This window comes from Meles meles, chromosome 12, assembly GCF_922984935.1.
Source record: "Meles meles chromosome 12, mMelMel3.1 paternal haplotype, whole genome shotgun sequence".
Classification (NCBI taxonomy): Eukaryota; Metazoa; Chordata; class Mammalia; order Carnivora; family Mustelidae; genus Meles; species Meles meles.
Window position 1 is genome coordinate 85,448,259 of NC_060077.1, and position 7,423 is coordinate 85,455,681.

The 7,423-nt window shown below is 33.2% G+C and overlaps 1 non-coding gene across 1 annotated transcript; it reads right to left on the reverse strand.

The window, feature by feature from the left end:
- Positions 1-1,883: 1,883 nt before the first annotated feature.
- LOC123954761 lies at positions 1,884-1,989 on the reverse strand. Its single transcript, XR_006821137.1, has one exon. It is a non-coding gene; the product is annotated as a U6 spliceosomal RNA (small nuclear RNA).
- Between the last annotated feature and the right edge of the window lie 5,434 nt (positions 1,990-7,423).

Genomic DNA, 7,423 nt, shown 5'->3' on the forward strand with positions numbered 1-7,423 from the left:
GTCAAGAATACATTTCTGAGTTACTCTCAACACAAGACAGTTTTAAAACACGAAGAAGTTAAGAATGAATAAAGTATGGTCTAGGAGGTATAATAATTTTTGTAAAGTACAGCCAAGAATGTCTCTTTCTATAATAGCTATTGAATTTACAAACACAATTAAGGGGAACTGCTAGGCTCATGCATCAATTGGACTTGAAGTCTTTACTGAAAACTCCCATTAGTGTCAAAAGCAAGATATAAGAGCAAGTTTTATGAACACCGTTAGATTTTCTAATGTGAGGGGGGGATACATGGAATTTCTGTTGAATGTATCTGTGGTGGTTTTTAACAATTATTATAGATATAGTGATGGTCATTTATTCATACGTGCACTTATTCATAAGAATATCCCACACCAAGGGGGGAAAATAAATATAATACACAAGTTACAGAACAGTCCAAGTATAATTAACATTTATTTTATTTGCTCACTATTCCCATCATTGTCATACTGAAAAATTCATCTTAAAAAGTTTTGTTTGTTTATTTTCTGTTAAATCGCTGGTAAAACTGAAGAGAAATCTTACATTCCCATATGTGAATATATGGAATGGGGCTGGACAGGGGAGGACCAGATAATGAATAGTGAGAATGTCATAAAGACTTAATATTTAAAGCTAACTAGGAGAAATGAATAATCTGAAATATAACAAGAAAGAAATGTTGTAATACGTAATGCATATTACAAAAGGAATGGCTTTGATTTTTCATAATTATATACAGTGCTCCAAATGAAAGCTACAAAATGTCATATAACTTCCGTACATTATCTGACTTAAACTTATTTAGATCAACTTAAATGGAAAGTTTTTGTTTTGTAAAAAATGTTCTTGTTTTCCTGGAAAAAACAAATTAAAAAGGCACAATACTGCCTTGAGGAGGCTTCAATTCTTCCCCTAAAATATTCTTCTTATTGATTTAGTTAGCCTTACTAAAATTTGGAAAGTTAGGGGGAAAATACCTTCTTGCTCAAAGAGTGCTTTTCTAATTTTGCAAAATTTCTTTTGGGAGGTTTCCTCTCTAGACTAAAAAAGTAAGACTTTTTACCATTAATTCTTTGTGTTTATAATGTTGACCTCAGATAAACTTTACAATGGATATATTTTCTACCACTATATGATTGGTTTAAAAACAATACTCAATTTAAAGAATCTTAATAGAGATGAGCCTCAATATCATAAAAAGGAGATAAAAATGACATGGTGTTTTAATGTGCATCAAGCCCCTAAAGATAAAAATTTGAAGAAACTATTTCCTCTGACCTCTATCTCAGAGATGAGTCTATGCCATGTCTCTGGCTAATTGCCTCATTTATGTGGCTGACAAGTTTATAAATTAAGGTGATAATGAATACACAGCTTCTCTATGAATTTATACGCATCCACATAACTCTCTTTCTTTTAATTCTCCAAAGTCTGTATGCGCGCACATACAAAATAAAATCCGTATATGCTCAGGACCTGTGTCTGTGTCAAGAAGTTTCCACCAGTTCTCTCTCTCTCCTACCACATCCAGCCGACTTTCTCTGTCAGCCTTCAAGGAACTTTCAACCTGGTCTTATATCCTACCCAAATTATTTTCTTCTAAACCTCTGTGAAAGTCAAACTGGCCTGTCTTGTCTGTCTCGGTCTGTCTCTCTCTTTCTCCCATTTTCCTATTTAAGAAACCGGACTGAAGGGTAGCTACGGTGCTATGTGCCTCCTATCTGTGTGTGTGCCCCACCGTCCCAGTTGGAAATGTTTCCTTCACACGCATGCATACGTCTCTGTCCTTGAACACAGTGGAGCACAGCAGAAGCCGTCATGTAAGATTATCAACAGTCTATCATTTATTTTCTTTTTAAAAAATATGGAACACTTCCTGAATTCGCATGCCATCCTTGCCTACGGGCCATGCTAATTTTCTCGTATCATTCCAATTTTAGTGCATGTGTTGCTGAAGCAAGCACTCAACATTCTATAAGTTTTAATCCATAAAAATGGCAATTGGGGGCACCTGGGTGGCTCAGTGGGTTAAGCCACTGCCTTCGGCTCAGGTCATGATCTCAGGGTCCTGGAATCGAGCCCCGCATCGGGCTCTCTGCTCAGCAGGGAGCCTGCTTCCCCCTTTCTCTCTCTGCCTGCCTCTCTGCCTACTTCTGATCTGTCAAATAAATAAAATCTTTAAAAAAAAATGGCAATTGTAGATGGTTTGATTTAATGATCATAGTATTTGGTCATGATGGAAACTCCTACTAAGCTTAAATAATTTTACAATTTTGGAATGAAAAATTTGAAAATATTTTCTTTTGAAATGGTGTAAAGTAACAATGGGGGCACCTTAAAATATGAGGATAAAGCAGTTCTCTTTGATTTTTTTCTTTGGTCTATGTACTTTCATATACTGTTTTAGTCGATGTTTTAAAACAGTAGCTTTTAACATTTTTTTTTTTTTGTAGCATCAGAGTCTTTCTCTATGAATAACCTTATGAAGAACGTCAGAATACACAAAAATGAAAATAGAGTTTTTCATGTGGAAGAAGGTTAAGCGGGAAACTCATTACCTCAGCTTTCCCATTGCAGCTCAACACAGGGTCACTTGGGTAACTATTTTTATCCTAGAGCATAAGATTCAAAGTTCATTTTAATTAAGGTATTATGGGCTAATTTTAGCATCTACGGGACAATGGTTAGAAGAAAGCTGAAAAGGAAAAATGAGAATTCTCTTTCAAGATATTCACATGAGTATTGTACTCGGACACCAAGTCTGTTCGCTGAAGCTGCTAAGTTTGTACCATGATATTTCATAGGGTAGAAGCCCCAAATCCTAAAACGTGATTATAATTCTTCCTTCTCTGAATGCACTGGTACACATGATCTGTCCAAAGCAAGCTTTAGTATGGAGCCCAAATAGGGATCTCTCCTTAAACAACGCTCCTGGTACTAATTTTTGGTAGCATTTCTGTCTTAGTTCTGGCTTCCATAACAAAAATACCGTAGACTGAGTGGCTTAGCTAACACTTATTTCTCACAGTTTTGAAGGTTGGAAAGTCAAAGATAAAGGCACCAGCAGATCTGATGTCCTGTAAGAGCTTGCTTTCTGGTGCATAGATGGCTGCTCTCTCCCAGTGTCCTTATGTGGTAGAAGGGATGAGGGATTTCTCTGCGGTCACCAGTAAATGACACTAATCGCATTCATGAGAGTTCCATTCTTATGCCCTAAGCACCTTCCAAATGGTCCACCTCCTAATCCCTTCACAGATTTGGTATTTGATGAGAGCTCACTTTCTTGTTTGTATATGGTGCCTCCTGGCTATAAAGTTTAGATGGTAGACAGCAGAGAAAAGAAGCTCTTTTGTGTTTCTTCTTGTAAGGGCTAATCCATTTCATGACTCCATATGAGTGACCTAATCACTTCCCAAAGCCCTGTTTCCAAATACCATCACATGGAGGGTTAGAATTTCAACATGTGAATTTTGGGAACACACAAACACAGCCTATAAATCTTTGTAATTACATTCAAATCATTATGTAACATCAATCTATGTGTTTCATTTCCCCCACCAACAAAAAATATTAAAAAGTCAAAGATAATCAGTATATCTAAAAACATAAAGTCCTTACCATCACAAAATACCTATGTTATAAGTATTTTTTTTAATTATGTGCATTAGGTGTCAATATTAGTAGTGGAGACACTGGGACCATTAGTCTGATAGAAAAAAAAAGGGAGAGATAACATCTATTGAGTTTTTATTTCTAAGGAGATACATGAGATTCTGTATAATTAACATAGTTTAATGATGACTATAAAATTTATATTATCTGATCTATTTAGAAAAATAATTTTATTACCCAAATTGTGAAATACTTTGACAAAGATGTAACAGTAAATAGAATAGAGATATAATCAGCTCTTACTATAAAACTCATGTTTCTGAATAAGTCAAGGACATAGAAGTTTAGTATTGACTTATAACTTTTCTATCCATTAACCTTGAAATGTTGCACAGGCCACAGCCAAATTTGTACTCTCAGTGGTGTTCAAAGATTTATTCCTTCCATTAGGTATATACTCAGCAGTGAACTTAGGCTAATGTACTTTCAATAAAGAGGTGACAAATAAAAAGCATCTGTATTAGTTGAAGAAATATCCTTCAATTATTAAAAAAGTAAAATTTCCCACATATATCCTATTTTTCCCTTTAGCTATATAATCATCTACTTATTTAAATAATGATGACCTAGGATTGATTATTTCCTGGCAGAAAAAAAATAATTTTTTAATCTATAAAAATGGCAATTTTTACAGGCATTATTGCCTGTTGGAAAAATCCTATCTACAGGTCATTAAAACCGTTACAAACCATAAATAAATGTGGAGAAATAAAATAAAGGAAACATAACTATTATGCTTTTATAGATTCCAATACTTTTGGGGTGAGGACAAAAGAGATGGTAAGATTTTTTTTTCCAAGTTGAGTATGAATAAGAACCATTTTATTAACATCATTTTAATAATACTATTTCAAATCAGTATTTTTCTGATAATTTATCAGTGCTAGGAAAATGTTAAAAATATTTTCATTTTGTTTCAAGTGTTATTTCAATTGACAAAAATTATCATTTTTTTGCAAAAATGATAGATCATTTAAAAAAACTGATTATTAAAATCAACGATACTTTTTCTGAAGGATGAGTATTTGATTTTGCAGCCTGCTATTTTTCATGAGAGTAAAATCATTTTTAGGAATACATTTATTTGTGTATAGGTGTGGGTTCATGTTATATGTGATACATGCAAACCTAATCCATACTCTGGAATTGATTTTGGTCAAATGATTTTAATTCTTAATTTGATACTTTCATCTCCAAACCGTTTGCCTCCATCTATAGGCACAGCTAACCAAAATGTAAAAATTGTAAGGAATTAAATAAGTCACTCAGGTCTAAAGACATGAAGAAAATATGCTTCCTCATAAAAATCTTCAATAATATAATTATATTTTAATATAATATCTATAACATACGATCTAATTATATTATAATATCAGAAACTTAAAATACTCAAAAGTGAAATCAACTACTAAAATTTTCAATATGTTTCTACTACTTTAAATGTATTTTATATGCATTTCTAATTTTATTTTGGAGTATTTTTTAACTCTTCTTCAAACATTCAGAGTTGTGGTATTCGTTTATTTGTGGGGTTTTTTTTGTATTTGTTTATATGTGGTATTTATACATAGCACTTGTATATGTGTGTTTTTAAGCAGATATATTCGCATATTTTTATTGAAAATTTCCCCTTAGATTATTTTTGAGGATGCCACTTTTCCATCCTGTACTGATGTGAAATTTAGAATTATTTCTTTCTACATGACAGAGTTGTAAGTTTTCCAAGTGAAAATAGCCATTCATATATTTTAAGCAGATATTATGACTGGTACATGGTAGGTACATAGTGAAAGTTGAGGAAGGGTGAGAAAACAAGAAAATACCTTCTGAAGATGGCAAGTTGATTTAAAATGTTTAGAGACAGTAACACTGATAATGTTCTGAATATGAGTACAGAATTGACCCCCCATTAAAAAAATGGATTGCTGTCTACTATACTCAAAGTAATATCTAGGGAAAGAAAACTTTTCTTTCTTTTTTTTTTTTTTTTTGTTTTGTTTTTTTAGTTTTTAAAGAGTTTTTGTCCATTTATATGAGACAAAGAGCAGAGCATGTACAAGAGAACACAGGAGGGGGAACAGAGGGAGGGGGAGAAGCAGAATCTCTGCTGAGCAAGGAGCTAGACCCAGGGGTCAATCCTCCTGACCCGGGGACCCTAGGATCATGACCTGAGTGGAAAGCATATGCTTAACCAACTCCACTGAGGTGCCCCTTGAGATTGGTTATAAAAGATAATGTTATTCTTTGTTGAAAATGTGAATAATATCAACATATCTTATAAAAATATACAGTGGTATCATTTAATTAATATCAATAGTATAAAAATAATTTCAGTTGAAATGCATTTGTGATTTGTTATAATACAGTGATCCAAACCAATAATTTAACTGTTTTCCTAACTCAACATCCACTGGTAATTCTGCCCTATAGACAAAGAGTTTGTTATGTAATAAAAATAAACTTTGAAATAAATGAATGTACTTTTTTCTGGATATTTTGTGGGTGATTGATTTCCCTCTATTCAACCAGAAACAACTAATATCACAGGAAATCACCAAATTATCGTAGTTACAGTCTGACAGAAAACATTAATTTTTTATCTGTTACTTTCCAAGATGGATATTTAATACAAAAAAAAAGATAACCTTGAAATTCAAGTATTTTGCACAGTAATTTGTTTTCACCCCAACAATTCTAAATATCAAAGAGGAAGGTGAAAATACTTGTTATGATAATGGCTGGGTAGTATTTATTGGTCAAAACCTCTTAAGTGTAGCAATTGTAAACTCTGGACAAAATAGAAAAAGTAAATGTTTAAGAGTGCTAAAATTAACCCAATTCAGAAAGAAAAGGATGGGATATGATCATAGAAAGAGGTAAACATTCTGAATGAGAAGACACTTTCTTGGCTTTTCCTCTTCCATACACTGAGGCTCAGAGAATTCCTGGATGAACACAAAGAAGACCACACCTAGGTAGGTCATACTCAAATTTCACAAAAACAAATATAAAGAGAAAGCTGAAAAGCCACCAAAGGGGAAAAAGACACAGTCACACTGTACTGCATTTCTGGTTTATAGAACAGGGAGATAATAATGGAGTTCTTTTTAAGTTGCTGAATTTGTGGCCATTGGTTATTCGGCAATATTAATTGAATACAAGAATTACTGTACATCAAATGTCAAATATAACTTAAAAATTTAATATCACTATATGCAAAATAAAAATCATTGCTAAGATAAATTTTTCAAAATACCCAATTAAATAAATGGATATACAAAATATTTAGCATGAAGACTTGGTATTAAGATATCCAATTTCCCACAAAAGACTCTACAAATTCAAAGTTATTTCAGTCAGAATCCCATCAGCTTTTTCTTTTTCTTTTTTTTTTTAAGGTTTTATTTATTTATTTATTTGACAGACAGAGAGGCAGGCAGAGAGAGGAAGGGAAGCAGGCTCTCTGCTGAGCAGAGAGTCCAATGCGGGGCTCGATCCCAAGACTCTGGGATCATGACGTGAGCCGAATGCTGAGGCTTAATGCACTGAGTCACCCAGGTGCCGCCCATCAGCTTTTTCTGTGTGTGTATAAATTGAGTGTAAAATTTACATGGAAATCCAAAATCAAAGGACCTAGGATAGTCAAGAAAAGTCTTGAAGAATAAGCTTGTAAAACTTAAAGTATAGATTTCAAGATTAACTATTGATCTATAGTAACTGAGACAG